We start from the raw sequence: 18,996 nt of genomic DNA, 5'->3' as shown, positions 1-18,996 counted from the left end.
CCTGGCAAAATTGCTTGGGCAGGTTTTGCTTCAGCATCTAACTGTGAGCTTAAAACCTGAGACGTGCCTTGATCTGATTATTTAATGGAATTGGGTGTCCCTTTTATTGCTTTGAATGTTGATCATTGTCCCTTGGTCAGCCAAGGGAGAAGTAACACATCTCATGTAGGGGTTCACTACCAGGAATGGTTAGGATTCTCTTGTCTCTTCCACAGCTTATCTTATGCAGATCTGGATTTGCAACAAAAACAATCATGAGTCCAAATCTGAAGTCATTAAGGAGCATTTGTGTAACTTTGATGTTGCAAAGACTTTTGAAAGTGTCTGTGTATTCCAGACCATCATTCTTAAGATGATAATGGCATCACTATTAAAAGCTAGAGAGAGGTGTCACCCTTGTTAGATCTAGTCTGCCTTATGGGTAATTTTGCTTGTATTTCCATGCTTTTCATATGCTTAGTAGGTTTCCAATTCTGCCCATTAAGTGCTGCTGATTTTTAGAAATCTTATTGTGAGAATGCAGGGAGTGTAACATACATGTTTCCCCTTTGAGCTGCAAAAAATTAATTGCACTCATGTATATTTGCATCAATGTCTTCAGATTTTCTCCAAATAGCAAGCAAAGATGGTGATAGCATATGGTTGCTTCTAATGTTTGTTCCAAAGTCAAACCAATTACTTAGCTTGCATCTTATGAACAACAAAGTGGTTATGCTTTCATGGGGACTATGAAAAATGAATAAAGCTAAATGGTAAACTGAAAAGCAGGGCAGTTCAGAATTTGACTTATTGCTGGGGTTCTACCCAGACTGTCATTCAGTAATCATGGTATTTGGGAAGTAACTTTGAGACAGTATACCAACATCTTCCCTGGATCACCAATAAGGTCTCAGAGAATACATTATTTTTTGAAAATTAGCTTCTTTAATCATGTCGTTTTTCAGAGCTTCATTGACTTCTTATTTTTAAACTGATAGACAATTCACCAAAAACTCATACAAAAGGTCTCTTATGTTGTCTTAATTTTAGCTTCTATTCCCTATTTTATGGTTCTCTGTAATGTTTGCAGTAATAAGGCACTGTGGCATTTTCCTATTCCCTTTCACAGTGAAAACTTCGGTAACCCAATTGTTTTGAATAGATTTCCTGATCTTACTTAAAATTAACCATGGTTCCAGGCCCCTTCTTAAGCCTGTCTTCTGGTGTCACTTTGTGCTGGTTTTGGCTGGGATAGAGTAAATTTTCTTCATAGTAGTTGGTCTGGATACATGATTTGTATTTGTGCTGAAATCAGTGTTGATAATACAGAGATGTTTTCCTTACTCCTGAGCAGAGCTTACAGTGTCAAGGCCTTTTCTGCTTCTCACACCACCCCACTCTTGAATCGTTATGTTTGCTTTTCATTATGTGCCTCATTTTCCTCATTTTGCAGCCTTTCTTTGAACTCTTAGTTGGCTGTTGTCACCAAACCCAGGAACATTCACAAGTTATACAGGCTTTCTTCTTTCAAGTCCCTTGGCAAGAGGTGTATATTCACAGACTGAAGAGGGTAGGAAGTGGTACATTAGCATACAAACAAAGTTCATAAATTCCCAGTTGCAGTTTTTAGTTGGTTCCCTTGAATTGTGTTTGTGCTTTCAGCTGGGGAGTACTTTCCATCCTCTGCTGCTTTTCTGAGGAGTTTCTTGAAGGAATGGTTTTCTATAAGAATTGTTTCTTAACCTCTTGACTGCCACCATTCTTACAAGGCTTAGTTGTGATGGCTTTTTTTGTTGTCCTTAGTTTGTTTGACATCTGGCTGTTGTTCCTCAGGTGCACAAAGAAAGTGACAGCATGGAAACCCATCAGGTCCCTCCATGCTGCCTCTGTTCAAGTCCTGTAATTTCACTGTCCTTCATTCCCCTCTACAACAATTCCTCAAAAAACACACTATCTCTTTTTGCTCATCTTTGGAGTGAGCCCTGTTTCACCAGACTGCCCACTGATGCTTAAACACTCTAATTACTCTGTCATGATGTCTGTATTTTCATTTATTTTTTAACTTCAGAAAAATAAATCCTCTCCTGTAGAACCAAGCAATGGGCTGGCCAGAAAACCTGTTTTTCTGTGTTCCTTTTTTTTTTGTTCCTATTATATTTTAATAACTGATACAAACTGTAAATTAAACCCTTGGTGTTGGAACGTAAAAAAGAGAGTAGCTGAGAATGTGGTCTGCCCAAACAAATAAAGGTAAAATGAAGAACTGCTTTTTGTCCCTTTTAGACATGTTTCTCAGACCTGCATCTGTACACACCAGCAAACAAAAACATTAGTGTGTTGGTTGTGATCTGCTACTAATTGAAGCTTTGTTTCAGTGTAATTAACATTTAGGAAATTAGTGCACTTTCATGCTTCTGCAGAGGTACTGTGACTTTCCCTGGCAGTTTATAGTGGCTAGGTAGCTGTGCTGATCCAGAGTCTCCTCGTGAAATACTCACAGCTGGAATAGTGGTAGTGAGGCCTTGAAACTTTTAAAGGCATTGCTAACTTCCAGTTGTCCAGTGGATGTAACTCCTGCTTAGGAAAATTAGCAGTATTTTTGTCAGACTTGGCAGGGAGTAAGGCTCCTCTTTGTATCCTGTAGGCGTTTTACTTTGCAATGAAATTTACTAGTCTTGATCTGAATTGGGATGAATACTCCTATCAACTGGGTATCATGTCAGAAAACATGAATGTTATTCTATCTCAGATGGAAAACCTTCAGTACTGAAGATACTTTTCACTAGCCAACAGAAGTAATATAGAGTAATAATAAAAGTAGCAGTGTGTGAAGTATGAATATATTAATATTAATTGTGGGAAGTGCCTGACTTGAGATTTTTCTGTATATCTTCAATTTGATCCCTCCATCTTTTCAGGGGCTTGATGCTGAATATGGGAACAGATTACAACTTAGTTTAATTGTTGATGTAAATGAAAATAAGTCTGTCTGCAGGAGTAGAAACTGCCAGAGTTAGTAGATATGGATCCTTTCTAACAAAACTCCACTAATGTTTCTGAAAATTGTGTTCTCCAAATTGACTATACCTTTTAATTTGTGCTTGATGCAAGATTTTTACCTGAAAATAATAAGGATGTGAGAGTAGCGAGTCTGTACCTGCTGCCTGTGAAAATGTAGAGTCTGCATGAAAAGGGTTGAATAGTTTTTCACAATACACATTGCTGGGTATTTCCTTGTTTCTAGTTACATATAAAGCTGAGAACTTCTCTACCTCTTCTGCTTTGTTAAATAACTTAATTCTCTCACAGAGGTTTGGCTGCAGAAAGCATTCATATAATTTTTTGACACAGAAAGTATATCTTATCTGAGTAGCTAGATTTCTCCAGCTGCTTAGTTTCAGTTTCCTGATTTACAGTTCTCCTCCATGACAGAGATAAAGGTGAGAGATTAAGGTGACACCTTATCAAAGCATCAAGTTATCAAATGCTTAATCATATGCTGCTGAGCTTCCATATCATCTTATTTCTTTGTAAGGAAATCCTACGTTTTTAAAGACTTTAGTTTGGATTATGGAAACCTCATGGTAGACTTGAGTCAGGTTTGAAGGTTTAGGTTGATGCCTTTGGGATTATTAGAATAAGAAGGCCATTCATTCATTCATTCATGAATCCTTCTAAATTACATTTAGCTTCTTTTCCATGAGATGTGTATTTTTGTAAGTATTAAAACTTTGATTTTATACTTAGCAAGAGAGGAAGAACATAGCATTGAGGATGAAAAGTCCTTTCAGAAAAAAAAAAAAATCCCTAAGACTTGTTGATACTGGACACCAAAACAGGAGACTACATGTGTCATAAAAGGCTCCAGCTTGTTGGATAAAGGCTGAAACTCAGGATGTAGTCTATAAATACAAAACAGGTTCATAAAAATATTTTTAAAGTGCTATTCTGAGCACTTTAGAGAAGCTGACTGATAATATAAATATTTAATATACATATATTTGTGCAGATGCATACACACACATACACTCAATACCATACTTTCATCTTTAAACACAAATATATTCAATTCAGTGATATTTATTTCCCCTATGAGACTGCTAACATTACTAACACCAGATATAAATTTGTGACAATATTTTTTGCAGATTCTAAACCAGGAATTTAGTGGAGAAGCAAAAAGAAAGGGACTCTCATTTCAACTGGCAGGAAGGAAGAAATTTGTGAAGCTGAATATTTACCTGCACAAAAAGTCACAACCTTTTTCCCCCTACGGTATTTTGTCACAAGTTTTTGTTTTCAAGCTGTACATCTAGCAGTCTTCTGGGGACTTTGGGGTTGTGTTCTATCCTGACCACTTGATAGCTGTTATAAATTGTCACTCAACTTGGAAATAAAAGTGTTTGTACTTGAACTTGCTCAGGCTGTTGGCCAAGCAATATGGCTGGAACAGATTTACTAGCTGCAGCTAATGAATGACCATGTTCACTTTTTTCCCTTTGACTTGTCAAGTATCAACTTAGAGTTGCTTTGGTTTTTAGACTAAAATGAGCATCATTCAGAATTACTGCTTAAAATACAGTAATTTGGATATCAGAATAATTTGTAATAATTTGAGTGTATTTCTGGCTGATAATTTGTTTTTGTGCTTTGTTGTACTAAACAAGGGAAGATTGAAAAATATTTTTTTTTTCTTTTACCAAATACCTGAATAATGCTACGACAACAGGTCCATAATAGCTGAGTAGCTGTAATGCTACATCATTCTGAATATGCTTACCCCTTCATCTGTCTCGTTTTTTTTTCTAATTTTAAGTACTTACATGCAGATACCAATACATCTGAAATCCCCCCATTGTTACTTGTTTCTGTTGTACCACTGTTTCAAAGGTAGTCAGTCTCCTAAGATGAGACTTCATCCACCCACCCAACACAAACAAACTCTTCAGTGTACTAATGTCAAGACCCAAACTCAGTCAGGGTCCCCAAAGACTGAGTGGAGAAGCTCAAAGTAATTGGTGTCTGATGAATATTGCTGCCTGTTTGGTTTGTTAACAGTATGAGACCAAAAATGGTTTTACTGAATTTGTGCTTAAGCTGTTTCTGCATATATTTTTGAGATTTTTGTTAAAGGAGCCCTGTGTTCATCACATGGTCTCTAACCTGACTGCAGTCCTGTTTCTGGAGTGAATAGCTGATTAGAAAATTAAAGTAATTTGAAACCACTCAGAACTGTTTGCTTAAAGGAAGCTGCTGTGCCATCTGCTTGTGCCAGAAAGGGTGCTTGACCACATACTGTCAAATAAAACCAAGCCACAGAAATCCCATGTACCAAAGTACTTTTCTGTGTGATTAGAGCTGGTCTTACCTCAGTTGGCATTTTGAGAAAAGGAACAAAAACAGGGATTTAGGTCACAGCTTGTAAACTACTAAGTTCTGTATGGTTGTTTTGCATGTAAAAAGCAGTGGTGAAACACATTCGTTTCAGGAAGGCAATCTCGTTTTCCTTCCCTTCTGATGGTGGAAGTTGAGAATTTTTATTTTTTAATTTTTCTGAATATAAACCAGTGTTCTGGAGTGTACTTTTAACAAGGACTGCTTTGTCAGCTGGCTGCAGGTCATGTGCAGGGAGGCTAGGCTAGGTGGTTTGCAGGCACTGTTTCTTGCCTGCAGAGGCACAGCCCTGTGTGAGTCCCCTGATGAGATGATGTGTCACACTTGTGCTCTTTGCCCTGAAGCAATTCCAGTGCATGTCTCTGAGCAGTTTCAATGTGGGGAAAATAACGACATGAGAGAAATTCAGAATTGATACCTGTAGGTCACCTGTTACATTTCAGAGGTTGGAGATAATGCTTGGGACTGGCAATGTAAAGGCTAGAGTCATCTATAGCTGGCTGAAAGCTTTCCAGTATTGCTAAACACCTCTTTGCAGCCTTGAAGTCTCCAAAAGAAGATGTAGGGTTCTAATTTTGCAAGTTTACATTGCTTAAACCAAGATGCAGCCTTTAAGGACACTGTTCTCTTATCCATTCTAAAACTGTGGCTTTGATAAAGCTAAATGCCTTCCCTGTTGCTGTGATTCCAGGTGTTGCTGCAGGGAGCCTCTGGGAGTCCAAGGGTGGAGAGATCTGCCTTCATCTGAAGATCTCTGCTAAAGGTAAAGACCTCCTAACGGGCCAGACAGCCTTAGCAGGAGTTCAGAAGCCTTACACCAAGGTAAAGTGACTCATTTTTCAAGCAAATTGAATTGTCTAGTACAGTTTTCAAAATAAGGATTCTTCTTTTTTGTGAAGTAAACACTCAAATGCATCTCTGAGCTTTCTCCTTCCTTTGTGTGTGTATCTCCTTGCTACCTGATACAAATGTTGTAATAGGCAATGCTGGGGAATGGGAGAGGAAAACAACATAATATGCATTGTAGGTTAGAGCCAGAAATAATTCCTTAGATTATTAGTAGAAAGATATATCTACAGTTTTTTGTTGGCAAGGGAACAGGCTGTTTCTGAGCTCTATGGCATGCTGTGTTTTTAGAAACATATCCCACTTCCAAGTGCCACATTCAGAGCTCTCTCTTTGAGTGGCCACAAAAGTATGAAAATGCTCTCTGGTGTCTCCAGCAGTGGGAGATGAATGAGGTTTGTATATGATGACTTTCTGTTTATCAGCACTGTGGTTATTTCTTAGCATCTAGAACCCATTCTTGCTTGTACAGGATAAATACTGATGGAAGAAAAAGGCATGTGACCCCAAGAACTTTGCTGAACTTATCAATGCTAGGGTTGCACACACTTAGGGAGATTTGACTATGCTATGGTTTTGTTTGCCAGTGTTTTGAATGTAATGATGGTATATACAGAATCTTCATACTGACAAGATTAATTGAACTAAGTGTAGAGAGTTGGCTGAAAAAAGTGAGTAGTAGTGGAAATGTTTCTTACAGGTTTATTTAGGATTGAACATAGGTGCTTCTAAAGTTCTGTCAGATTCTCCATTTTTAAAAACTACCTGTTGCAAGGTGTTAACTTCATTGTTGGAAAGCTTCTTAAATAAATATTTCTTGATTCACCTGAGAAGAACTGCAGATTTTTTTCTAGTTAATCCTTTATTGATCTTAATTTAAACTGAAATTAGAGCTCTGAGCTAGACCTAAGTATATTGTCTTTCCATCCATGGAGTAAAATCAAAATTGGTGTTGAGTTCTCCCATTAGCAGAGTCAGTTCTTCAACTCATAACCTTTCCTCATGATCTGCTGTTCACATCTGGGGGTGAGTGCAGCAAGCACAGTTAGGCCCCGTCATCCCTTTGCTGCACCATGCCCTCTCTTCGCTTCACATTTCTTGGATTTCTGCTGCACCCATGTTTCTCCAGTCCGCTAGCAGGGTCATCTTGAACAACAGAGGACACTGTATTCAAACCTTGACAGAGCAGAAAAGCTGCTGCTGATTACAAAGTGATTTTAAACTGAAGGCAAAAGCCCTATCCAAAAATCTTACCTTTGTAATGTTTCTCTTTGTCACGTTTGCCTTAGGAGTACACTAAGCAATACAAGTTGAGATAACAATACATTACAAAGACACATCATTTCTTCTGGGGGTTATTTAAACATTTATTTATTTTTGAAGTGCAGTTTTTTATGTGTTGAGAGAGTGAAGACTTGACAGAAGGTTTCCTCATAATCCCATGGGGGGTACATGGATGTATCTAGGTGGAATGGTGGTTAGGTTTCAAACACAGCAGTGTTAGTGCAGTGTTTGGTTTTGGTGATGCATAGCATCCATGAGTGAAATGCAGCTTTGAGCACTCTCACTGCTTCCAGCAAGGCAAACAGCACAGTTTGTTCTGTGCCTCTCTGTCTCTTGTTTCCCTTTGTTGGAGGGGTTTGTTGCTAACTAGAAACACATGATACGAGACGGCCAAATGTTCTGGTGAAAATCAAGGACACTTCATAGCTGTGAAGATTTTATATTTGCCCTAGATTCTTTTTTTTTCCCTCATTGATGCAGCTGTAACTGTTGTAAATTATATGAATAATTGATCAAGGAGTTCTTGTTACCTCAAATCATGTTATGCTTATTGCTTTTTAGAACTGTGCTGCTCTTTGTTGTACTACCGCACTGCTACTAAGCTGTTCTCTCTGTGTGGTTTTTATGGCCTTAAAGTTTTCTTCTGCTTCCGACTCTTTGCTCTTCCCTTCTTTCCCCTTCCCTGCAAGAACATGTTGTTTCTGCTGCAGGATATTCCATGATCTAAGTGAAAAGCAGAGTCCTTTTTAATCGTCAGCAACACGTTTTAAAAAACCCTTCCCAGCCCTGGGAACTGTGCAGTGCACACATCTGGTTTCACATAAGCATGAATTGCTGGCTTCACAAACGCAGAGCATGTAGTCCTTGCCACAGAGTTAGCTAAAGTGTTCTGTAACTTGAGACTCTATTTGAAATAAAAACAAAATTGTATAGCTTCTTTACCATGTTAATGGAAAACATTTAATTTGCTTTTTTCCAAGCCGACCAAAAGTATGACGCAATGCTGCTCAGGCAGATTTACAGTGCCTTTTCTTCCCTAGAAATCAATACTGCTTGGAGGGGCTGCTGTGAGAACTGGCTAGCTGACTGCAATCCAGCTGCATTCAAATGTAAACTTCTGTACCACAAACCAAAACTGGTGATTTTGATTTATTCAGGCATCACTGTATCTCTGAGATTGTGGTGTTGAATTTTATTTTTTGCTTTATTGCCATTAATACTAGATTGGATTTCAAAATAGCAGGTTCAGTGGGCTTATGTTTTTTGGTTTTTTTTCATGAAATCATTCAGTGATTTTCTGCTTTTCCTGAATTACAGTACTTAGATCTGTGGTAGTGATATCAGCAAAAGCAGATCTATGTACATGGCTATGTGTGCCTTTCAGTGGAGTCTTTTTGCCCCCCCTTAAAAACAAATGAAAGAAAGGGCAACACCAAAAAGCAGGCCCTTATTCAGTGTGAGCGTTAAGAGCTAGTGTAATCATTTTCCGGTTTGTACAGAATAAGCCCTGAATATTAAATGTTGTTTGATTTCTCTCTTCCTAGAAGAGGTAAAATGCAAGAGTTTTTTGTCCAAAAGAGTGAGTCCAAAAGAAGTTTAGAGGAGAACCATGGGGTTTTTTCATAAGTGAAGCCAGCAGTGCAGATTTTCATAGTACAGCAACTGTTTTGTCTTTGTTTCCTTTCTGATTCCTCACTGCTTTCTCTAATAGCTTTGACTGTATTTAAACTCTGCTATGAGAGGCTGTTGGTGTTTCTCTCCATATTTTTCCCCTAACAGGGTTTCAGTCTTGCTTAAGAGCTTTACTTCTGGCAGAAGGTCTTTTCTAGAATGGCCCATAGGGATCCCTGACACTGCTGTTGTCCCTGAATGCTGTATTTCTTTGGGAAGTCTTGCCACAGGTGGTCTGTGTCCTGGTCATACTTAGTTCTAGGAGAAGGAAAGTCACAACTTGATTGCTAGCTTGCCAAAAGGACATTTCATCTTCTTTTTAAGAAGAAAAGTTCTACTTCCATTTCTCATGCAACTGTGATCCAGGTTTTTTTATCCTCCAGCCATTTTTCTCTCGTATACTTAACAATCTCACGGTGAGCAAACAGCTGGAGAAGACAGTGTAGAGGAATTGAGGTCCTTTTTGTAGGGGTAGCTTGGGATGTCATGGGTTGGCAAAGAGGAGCAGACTCGTTTTGGAAATATGTTTGGCCCATAAGTTTTCTGTTTGACCATTCCACAGTTCTTGTTAGCATGAAAGGTCTGTCATTACAGTTTTCCTTTTGCCATTTTCTCTGCATTAGCACTGGCAGTCCAGGCTGGAGTATGCCATAGAGACTTCTAAAGCTACACTTTGAATAAAGCTTACATTTACTACAGAATATTTGCTTTGCATGGTTACAGTACAAGCACTGTATTTCTGTGTAAAAACTGTAATGAAGTTGTTAAGAAGAAAAGAAACTCTCAGAGCATTTGCACTAAAGTTCATGGAGCGTGAGATAGCTGTGCTTAGGATGCTGGTACTTTGAAGGGATTAAAAAAAGCTTCTCAGAAATAAACACAACATTCTCAGACTAGCAAAACAGTATGCAAGTGATGTGAGGAACAGCACTAATTATTATGTAGAGAATAATCTGACTTGAAATGCCACAATGGAATCCACTTTATGAACTGACCTTCCTACATATGAATTGAAAAACAGGAAAAAGTACAGGGCATGACCTAAAAATGGTAGTCTGGAAGCTTCTTTAGGTATGTTGGGTCTTATTTTTGTCTAGCCTGAAATGTAGTTTTTCCTCTTGAGTCAAACCTGAATAAACTGGTTTGAGTGTTCATGTTGTCCTCATGGTTCCAGCTCTGCCAGACATAGCTACTTTATTTTAAGAATTGCTCTTACTTGGAATTTGAGTCCTGCTGGAAACAGTATGCCGTCAGGAGGATGCAGTCTTGCTATTAAGAAACTTAAATAAGATAAGGTTAATCCTATTGTATGCTTCTACTTTCAGAGGTTGTGTAGAAACTTGCCTTTCCGAGTTAGGGTGCCATACCATCCACTACCTGCTTTATGGGATTTCTCTCTTTTTTTTTTTTTCTGAGTTGCTGGCTTGCTTAGACATGAATATTCAAAATGTTTCACACAGCTGTAGATGGCGTTATACTGTGACAACTTTCAGGCTTACAGAAAAATTCTTGTTTTCTATGAGTATAAGAAGGTGAGAGAAAAGAAATTTACCTATAATCTATTTGATTATGCCAAATTTAGGTTTCTTTTATACAGAATGTTTAAATTGTTTTATTTATGTACTAGTAAAGATAGAGTAAGGATTAGGATACTGTGAGCCTTTGCTGAGATGATTTATCAGAAACTCTTTGCACACAGCAAGAATTTTCATATTGTCATTTTGGATTGGTGCTGAACCAAATTTCATTATCCTTCAGGAGAGAGGTAGTATTGGCTACTAAAAAAACCCCAACCAACAACAACCAAATTTAAGAACTCTCCTACGTGTGTAGGAGGATAATATACTTCCAATATTGTTCTTACCTTGGTGTTTTGCATTTAGAGATGAAACTGCAAAATCACTTCAGAATGAGGTTATCTTTTGAGTTGTCTAAATCAACCTTAGTTTTCTTAAAACTTGAAGCATAACAGATGATTTCTAGTGAATTAGGCTGTTAGAGTATATGTTCTTCAAATAAGTTGGTTTAGAAAAGGTACACTTTTCAGGCTGTCCTAAAAATTAGTAACTTTGTAAATCATTTTATCTTAGGCAGGTGGTTAGATATCTGTGTGAGTAATTAGCAGTTGTCTCTTCTCATTTCTTCTAAAGGACCTGAAACTTATTTATAAGACCAGATAGTTATCAGTAGGTTTTGACTCACTGAGAAGGTATAGATTAAGAGCAGAAACTTTTTGTTGTTAAAACAACAGCTGACTCACTGTGTGCCTTGAGCATGTCCTTTTGACTTCCTCGCATCAGTTTACCATTGTGTATCCACTAGTGTTGCCACCACCATAAAGTTCTTTGTAAGCCTGTAATCAAAATCCAGTTGAAGCTGTTTATTATTCTGAGTGAAACTCAACTTCATTTCTGTGCAATTCCCCATATGGCAGTGTAAAAGTAAAGTGCAGGGGAATTATGCAGTTTAGTTTATAAAGAAATTGCACAAAATAAAACCACCTCGTGCAACATGTATTATAGTAAAGTAGGTTTGAAAAAAAACCAAAACCCACACACATTTTTTATTTTGGATTGTATACAAAGTATATACAAAGACTGCTGGTGGGGGACAAAGCTGTTCAGTTAAAATGGGAATGCTGTGACTATAAAAGTTGAGAGGGGGGGGAAAAAAAATAATCTGTCCTAGAAGGGCTACGTGGCAGTCTTGATTTGCCTGAGTCTTTAGCAGAGGTTTTCCACTTCTGTTTCTGCCAAGTGAATTAAATTTATGAAGAGACACTAAACTCCAAGGGTTGGACTGTTAGTATCTTTTGACAAGGTTAATGTGGTGAAGCAGAATATTGATAATAATGAGCTGACATTTAACAGTGGACCAGCTGAGAGATCCTTGTGTTCCTACGTAATGTGAAGATTGAGTGTCCTGTAAGCTTATTGTTTTATGTTTTGTACTTGCTTTTGCGTGCATGCCAGGACATGCTCTGGGAAGAGGCGTAAACTTTTTTCCTTTTTTCTTTCACAAATACATTTCTTTCCTGTCTAGAGCTGGAAAAGAGGAGCACAAGAGGGGTTTTGTTAAATACAGCAAAATCTAATTACAGCTTGATTTAAAGCCACATTTACACAATGGCTGAGGGGTGAGTTCACTTCCACAAAAACAAAGTTGTTGGCTTCCTACTGTGCATCGGGGAATGTGAAGATGCATGTCCTGGAGAGCAGCTGCCTCCCTCTGCTGGCATCAGCTTTTCTTACGCTGTGCTACAGCTCTGCTACATGATATAAAAAATATAACTGTGCTCTTATGCAAAAGAACAGTGATGCATGAATTCACTGGTGTGTGCTCATCTTACTGGTTATGCCGCGGGTAATACGTGGGACATCACGTGTTCATGTGATAGGCCTGATGTCTGTTTTCTTTGAGCTGTAGAAACCTTGTTCCTCTAAAGGAACAGTTGTTTCCTCCAGTTTGTATCTTGAGCAGTTGTGTCCCTGGTGGTTGAAAGGCAAAATGTGGGTGAACAAACTACATTTTCTTGCCTTTGTGATTTTTACTCAGTGTGCACCTCTGGAAAATGCAAGATCTCATTTTATTTGCCTGCTGAAGTAACTGAAAATGTGGTTTTCTTTGTTCAACTGGTTCAAGTGTTCTGCTGTTCTTTTAACTCTGTTTCTCAGATGACAAGGTTGCACATCTCCATCTTACTGAAAGTTCATACTTTGTAGTGTGTTTTTCACTTTCAGAGATGCCTTTTGCTCAAGAACCCCCTCACAGGTGGTTTCATGGCAGCAGCTCATAGTTGAGACTATGGTCTTTATTCTTCCCTTGTTTCTGGCTGATGGCTGCATTTTTAGCAGTTTTGTATTACTGAACTTGCACTTTATGCTGCTACTACTCCTTCTATTTTTGCTACTCTAGTTCTTAAGAACTAGAATAGCAGAGTTTAGAGATTAAATATATGCACTGCCACTATCTAGGAAAATGAGGCTCTGTGGAAGTAGAAGGTGGCTGGTGGTGAGACTGAGGTTGCTGTGCTGCTCAGCAGCATTGCTGAACCATGTTTGGAAGCTGCTTAGTGGAGAGATTTGTGTTAGTGAGAGGCTGGGGAAGGTGGGTTGGTGTACATGGGAAGTCTTGGGGAAGGAGAAACAGGCATAGGGTCGGAGGGGAGGGAAGGGGTCGCTGATATTCACAGAAATGAATGAGGGACAGCAAAGCTTGCCCAGAAGAAAGCACTGCAGACACAGTGGTGGAGAGGGAAAAGTAGAGATGGAGGGCCTTGGACAGCGTGTGGATGGCAAAGCAGCGGAGGGAGATATGGCCCTCTGAGCTGTGTCTTTGAAGTAGGGTTAGTGTTGCGAAGTCCAGAAGAGGGATACGGATCTGTGGAGTGCTCGTGAGAGAAGCAGTGAAATGTGAGGGTCTGGCAGGGTATTTCTGACAGTTAAAGACATGCCCAAAATTGTCAGTCCCCTCAAAAATGAAGAGATGTAAAGTTGCAAGAGGCAGAGAGGAGAAGGGACAAGATGTTGTAAGATGAATCATTCATTCATCACTAGAGTGATCTCCTTTGTTTATTTATTTGGTGTCAGCTCATTTCACACTTCTCTGAGAATTACAGACCCAGCTGTATTATTGTGATACTCGTGAACCATAGCTGAAGTTGATGATGGGGGAAAAACAGGATCACAAAGCTTGCTGTGATACTGAGAGAGGTCAGTGGATGACAATCACATCACTGTGTATAGCTGTATACAGTTGCACTCCAAAAAACTACAAGGAAGTCTCTTTAGCATGAAGTCATGGAGGGAACTCTATCCTTCTTAAGTCTTAAACTTTCATTCAGTTTACACAAACTTTTGTAAACAGATCATCACCGTTTCTTGCTGCTTCTTGAGATATTTCTGGGCTTTATTTGGTCCTTGCTGGAGTTCTGTCATTCAGCATTTTGCTTTTTCTCAGACAATTAGTCATATTAAGGTCATCAGCTGGAGAAAGAGAAATAAATTGTCTTTTTCAGCACTGTTTTGCCTGCACTATATGTGGCCTTCAATTTAAGGTGTTCCAAAATGTTGATAGGAAGAAGAATCTTTGAGCACATTTATGAATGTCCAGGGGTCAGAGTCAGTGTTTTGTTTGGCTGCCCACAGGAGAACAGTGGCATTCACACTGCAGTATAGTGGTCAGTGAAGTACCCATGGACACAACCCACGTAGTAGCTCTTATTTATTTTCCAGGTGGCTCTGGGCAGTCACTGCTGAAAACCACACAGTACCTAAAGGAGTTTTGTGGCTCTTGCATTGTTTCATATCAACCAGAAATTCTGTTGTTGATTTCTCAAGAGAAAATGACTTGAAGGGCAGAGGTATATGGATTGCCTCTACCTTTTCTTCTGATTATTTTTGACTGTTAAATGCTTAGAAAAACCAAAACCAACAATCAAGTTTGATAAGATCCCAGCTGCTAGTCAGTGTTGATATGCAGAAGTGACTTAGTATGAGTTACAAGCTTTGTTCTTTTGGAAGCTTTTCTTTCAGCTGTGACAATTGTAAAATTATTCTCCTAGGAGATGCTCAGCTCTTCCACCTTCACCCCTAATAACTATGCTGGCTAGGTATTCCTGCTGTTTCTTTGGTGGATACATGTTCAGAGATAATGTCATTTTAAGCTGTATTAATTACCAGAGGTACACCGTCAAAATAGTAGGTATGTGATCTTACTACTTCCCTGAAAGAGCCATAAAACCTAAAAACAAAGAAATTCTGGCCCTTGTAAGATTTTTATAAGGAAGATTAAAGTTAAATTTATGAGGAAGGATATTCCAAAAACGTAGTGTGTAAGAGATGTTGTTTTTGTTCTAATTACATTGAATCTTCTCTCTATTTTGAAGAAATTTAACTCTTGTGATGAAGCTAATTTTTATTTAACAAAAAGGCTTTTGGGGCCCTGTCTGAGTGAGAAGGTTTACAGAATTGAGGCATTGGGTGGGATAACCCTCCTGTTGCATCCACTAGATATGATTCCATAAGGGACTTGATGTACCAAATGTGGCCAGTAGATCAAATTAATCAATTGACTGTTGATCTTGAGCATTGAGTGCCCATCATGGGTTTTTGACTGAACCCTGGTTAGCGCTGACCAGTAGTGATATGGGGCATTGAGCTGTTCAGAAGGCAGTGGCTGCGTGTTTTCTGCACCAAGGACTCCTGCACCTCTCCTTTGTGGAGGAAGCAGCTCTCTTTATCTGCAAGGTGGTGAGCTGTAAGTGAACTTCCAGTGGAGGACCTCAGTCCTGGAATTTTACCACTGTCAGTGCCAGTTCTGGACTTGGCTCCCAGCTTACCAGAAGCTGCTTCATGGCACCAAATGTAGCTTTTCAAGATGGTCTCTATCCTTCCATAAGGGCAGCTAATGTATTGGTGGTGGTAGTGGGTGATCCAGAATTACCTGCTCTGCAGTGAAATTAAATGTTTCCACCTAGGCCTGTTTCTTAGAAGATGTGTTGAATGAAAAGAATCCCCCTTTATTTCTTCCAGAATAACTGGTACTAGGCTCTGTGATCTCTTGAAGTCCGGAGAGTACAAAGAATAGAAAATAAATTCTCTGAACTCTTCTGCGGCTGATTCTTTTTCCACCATTGTCCCAAGTCCTCCTACAATGGCACAATGTAATGAGAAGAGCTTGTTACTCCCAACAATTAGAAAGTTTCTTATTAACAGACTTCTTAATAGACTTAAGTATAAATACTTGTGATAGATACACAATTTGAAAACTGAGTCAGCCTTCCCTGACTTACATGTGTCAACATCTTCAAAATAGTTTTCTGATCTGTAAAGCATTTTCCAGAAAGAAACATGCTTTTGCATAGATCTGTTTAACAAAAAAAAAAGTTAAGAAATATTATCACTGTGTCTTTTGTATTGCTGCTGCCTGTTACAGCCACAATTTGTAAATTATACTTGGTTAGGTGTTCTAAGTTTTCAAAGAAATGAAGTATTTTCTCCTGTGTCATATAAACAATATTTGATGAGAAGCACTCTAGAGTGAACTGCTCAAATGAAGAAAGACTGAGATACATGGTCTCAGCCAAAAATCAGTAATTTTAATGTGATTTAAGTTGTGTTTATCTGGAACTGTTTGGCATTAAAGTGTAATCAGTCCGATTTCCAAGCTTGCTGTATTCGCATCAGTTGTAAATGAAGTCTTCTGTTGCCTGTGGATAATTGCTTTAGAGTATTGTCGTCTATAGAGCCTTCTGTTTGTCATCTCCTCTTTCTGTTTTTTGCTAACAAGAACAGGTTCAAAGAAATGAATAAATCTATATAAAAAATGCTTACTTTGTGACTGTTTCAAGTTGCATCTTAATAACTCATTTCTACGGGAACACCTTTTGGAATGCTCATTCACTTTTTTCACTGCAATAGGCAGCCTGTAATGAAGATGTTGACTCACCTGAATGATGTCTGTTTTCTTTATTCTCTAGATCAGATTGCAAGATAAATTTAAATTGCAAGTATTAGATGACATTTTCTTGGACAATTGCTTTTGATTATACTAAGGTACTGCACTCATCTATTTAAGTCATAGTCCACATTTTAACTATCAGTGTTAAGGGAAGCAGGAGAAGGTATCCTAAATGATGTTTGCTCCATATCTTGTTAGCTGAATATTTTGAGTCTCTTGAAATTAATGGTACTCCTTGTATTAAAGAACTTTATACAAAGAAAGAAATTGATTTATCTTGTAATAAAAACTAAAGATAATCTTGGCAAGGGGAGGGTGTGGGGCAGAAGGGATCTGTGAGATGTAGCCTGTGTAGTCTTTCATTCTTTTATAGACTGCATGACAGCAGCCTTTAATTTTTGAATGCTTTAATACTAGTGCAAGTGCGCAAATGACTCACCAGTTATCTAAAGCATCAGGTAGCTATACCTATCTTTAGCTTTGTTCTATCTTCTTATCCTTGTTTCTGTCTTCATTTTCTCAGTGGTAGGCTACGGTGAGTTTAATTAATGTTTAGAAAAACAAACACCCAAAACAATGTGGGAAGCGTTCCCAAGGTTCTCATGCATGCAGTCTCTGCAGGCTTTCTCTTGGGATGGTCAAGACATATGGAGGATAAATTCTCAGTCTCCTGTCACAGCACCTTCAAACACAGCACAACTTGACCCCAGCTGCCAACAAACAGGCTGTGCTTTTCAGCTGGAGGTGATACTATTTCTAAGAAGAGATGTCTTCTCTCTGCTACCTGCAGCAGTGCCTTCATTTTGGTGGTTGGTCTTTGCCAAGGCTTGACCCTGCCTTAGCTACTTTCCTTCTCCACAGAGGGATTGCTGTGTGCCACAGAGCGTGGTCTTTAACCATGGTGGGGGGGTCAGCCCTTCTAGCTAATTCTATCAAAGTGCTGAATTGCAGGGGTTCAGACAAGAAATCAATACTCTTTTTCCATCTCACTGCCTAGAAGACTATGTAAATTAAATCTGTCTGTCTGTAAAAATAGTTATGTCTACAGTACAAGAAATGCAGTTGGCAAGTATGAGCTGCTGTTAGTGTTGCTGTTGGGAAGGATCTTGCCTGGATAATTTTGTTTTCAAAGTAGTTATTTGTAAGTTCCCCTGAGATTTGTAATAGTGAGATGCAAATAATCTATACAACAATGACAATTCTACTGTTTTCCTCACAAGTTGTGTAGATCTGCCTGCAGCAGGCTTTGCAAGTTGATGAGGTGAGCAAAGATATATTGCCACCTGGGAGGCATCCTTTGTTTTCTGGAGTTCTCTGCCTATTAATACCTTTTATGTGCATTTTTGTTGCATTTTTCTTCTTTGACACATGATTTCCTTTGTTTTTGTTGTGTTTAGGCATTTTCTGACATAGTGTACTTCACAAGTGCAGACATGCATCTTCTTCACCACCAGCAGCTTCTACTGATTTTAGACTTTTATTTTTTAATATCCAGGCCAGGTTGCTTATTTCCAGTTAGTTTTGTATTTTTAGTTACTTGAGGAAGTTACCTGTAAGTTCTGCCAAACATTAACTCAGACTCAGCTGCAGTAAGGCTGGAGGAATGTCATGGGTTGGGAGACATGAAATGTTCTAATATACAATATAATTGGGAAGACTTTAAGAAATCTCTGGCTTTACTCTAATTTTTTTCTTCCACTAGCTTTGAGTACTGATATAATAAGTATACAGAGATGCAAAAAAATGATGTGAATACTGCAGAACATGACAGATAATTTTCAGATCTTTCGTTATGCACTCTTAGGTGTGTGAAAGTCAATTTAAATCCCAGGTTCTGAATGAATACAGATTTCTGAAATAGTTCTTTGCTCGAACATAGAGCGTAGAATTTTAAAAAAGAAATCCTACATCTAATTTGGTTGGTTTTTGGTCTCATTTTATTGATGTGATGCAAAACAATAGTAGAAGCTACTTTTACTTGATGTAGTGTACTTGTTTACTAAAAGAGTTTATTATATCTGGAGTAACCCAAGAGAAAATGGGTCTTGTAGATTCTTCCCAACATCAATATGTCAAAGCTGTTTCAGTTTGTTTTAAATGAAACAGATACGGAATTATATACAGGGAAGTTGTACGCACTCCGAACAGCCTGAACACTGTGAGATAAATTTTTAGATTTTTGCAAGTTAGCCATGCACGTGCTGCAGCCTAAGTGCTGAACTGATGAGCATGAAAACTCAGTTCTGTGTGCAGGGTTATTCACATTGCTTCCACTCAGTCCTTCCCAATAGGAATAACTGTGCTAGTGAGTGGGATATGGTGGGATTGCCAGCAGTAGTCCAACTGAGTATAGAAATTACA

The 18,996-nt window shown here is 38.5% G+C and overlaps 1 protein-coding gene across 4 annotated transcripts in view; it reads left to right on the top strand.

Moving 5' to 3' along the window:
• FAM110B (family with sequence similarity 110 member B) overlaps positions 1–18,996 on the top strand; it is a 114,444-nt gene that overhangs the window by 23,968 nt on the left and 71,480 nt on the right. For 3 of the 4 annotated variants that reach the window (XM_088066009.1, XM_005517139.3, XM_088065996.1), the window contains exon 2: positions 6,065–6,195. The gene's annotated coding sequence lies outside the window, so the exon portion shown is untranslated. Of the gene's footprint in view, positions 1–4,236; positions 4,255–6,064; positions 6,196–18,996 lie in introns of those variants that run through there. The other variant, XM_088065993.1, reaches the window with a different exon arrangement.

This window comes from Pseudopodoces humilis, chromosome 1, assembly GCF_049639895.1.
Source record: "Pseudopodoces humilis isolate 2021_Gansu_Grassland_sample_001 chromosome 1, ASM4963989v1, whole genome shotgun sequence".
NCBI classification, from domain to species: Eukaryota; Metazoa; Chordata; class Aves; order Passeriformes; family Paridae; genus Pseudopodoces; species Pseudopodoces humilis.
Note: the sequence above shows the minus strand (reverse complement) of the source record. Positions and strands in the feature narration are given on the sequence as shown.